The sequence below is a fragment of the Halichoerus grypus genome, chromosome X, assembly GCF_964656455.1.
Source record: "Halichoerus grypus chromosome X, mHalGry1.hap1.1, whole genome shotgun sequence".
In the NCBI taxonomy this organism is placed as follows: domain Eukaryota; kingdom Metazoa; phylum Chordata; class Mammalia; order Carnivora; family Phocidae; genus Halichoerus; species Halichoerus grypus.
The window spans coordinates 119,365,208-119,366,734 of NC_135727.1; the positions used below are offsets into that span (position 1 = coordinate 119,365,208).

At 42.2% G+C, this 1,527-nt stretch overlaps 1 pseudogene; it reads left to right on the forward strand.

Annotated features, from left to right (window-relative positions):
* The first annotated feature begins 450 nt into the window (after positions 1 to 450).
* On the forward strand, positions 451 to 870 carry LOC144380342 (NADH dehydrogenase [ubiquinone] 1 alpha subcomplex subunit 1 pseudogene; annotated as a pseudogene).
* The last annotated feature ends 657 nt before the right edge of the window (positions 871 to 1,527 follow it).

Here is a 1,527-nt window from a genome sequence, read left to right on the forward strand (position 1 = left end):
GAAATCCTATTTTATGATAGTCATCAAAGACCAAGTGGTAAAATTATAAATCACTTACATGTAATGCAGCTATATGAAAAACAGTAAGAGTATAAGTCATTTACATGCAAAATAGCTATATGAAATCACATTAAAAAGTGACTCACCAAGGGGCGCCTGGCTGGCTCAGTCGGTAGAGCATGCAACTCTTTTTTTATTTTTTAAAGATTTTATTTATTTATTCATGAGAGACAGAAAGAGGGAAAGAGAGAGGGAGGCAGAGGGAGGGGCAGGGAGCCCGATGCGGGACTCGATCCCAGCATGCTGGGATCATGACCTGAGCTGAAGGCAGATGCTTAACCATCTGAGCCACCCAGGAGCCTCAAGCATGCAACTCTTGATCTCGGGGTCATGAATTTGAGCCCCACGTTGGGTGTGGAGCCTCCTTTTTAAAAAAGTAATTCGGGGAAGGGGGCCGAGGCCGGGTCACCTTTACCGGATCGGGAAGGCAGGGGTTTGGCTCTGGCAACCGCGTGGCGATGTGGTTCGAGATCCTGCCGGGGATCGGCGTCATGGCCGTGTGCGTGGTCCTCCCCGGCATGGCCACGGCGCACATCCACAGGTTCAGTAACGGGGGCAAGGGAAAAAGGGTTGCCTATTATCCATATCAGTGGAGTTTGATGCAAAGAGATAGGCGGGTCTCTGGAGTTAATCGTTACTATGTGTCAAAGGGTTTGGAGAATATCGATTAAGGAAGCATTTTTCTGATTGATGAAAAGTAACTCAGTCATACTCATCTACCCCTTCTAGAAGGTTATGCAGTGTATTAATGTAGTGCATAATAAAAACAACAACAACAAAAAAAATAAAAATAAAAATAAAAAATAAAAAAAGTAATTCATTGACAAAAAAATTGGGAATATAAATGGTTCTCTTCAGGTGGTGGGGAATATGGGGAAGGTTTTTTTTTTTCCTCGTTCTAATTGCTTTTATTTTTTAGGAGTCGTACAGAACGAGTCGGTAAAACACTTAACTTTTGTTATTTATTTAATTAAAAATTTTTTCTGACACAGAGATCTCAGTTCACCATGCATCTTCGTTCATGGCTCACTGCCTTCCGTGGTCAGTCCAAGGCACCTGATTTTTTTTAATCCCACCCCAAATATGTTCTTAAAAAGGTATAATAAATCCCGAAACACTGACAGTGCTGTTTTGTGCATGTGTTTGTGTCAAATTTATACAGATGGCATTGTGCCACAGTTCTTACTCTATATTTTCCTGCTGTTGTTCAACACCATGTTTTTGAAGTCTATCCCCGCTGCTGTATGTACATTTAGTTCATTGCTTTGGGCTGCTGAGTAGTAGTCTTATGCCATTTACTTACATATTTCTTGAGTTGCACCCACCTTCTTGCTGCCACAAACAAGGCTGCGTAGAATATCCCTGAGCATGTACCCGAATGTTTTTCTGGAATACACATATCCAGGAGTGGAATTGCTGGGCCATAGGAAATAGGCACACTTAATTTAGCCAAAACTGTCCAGGTTG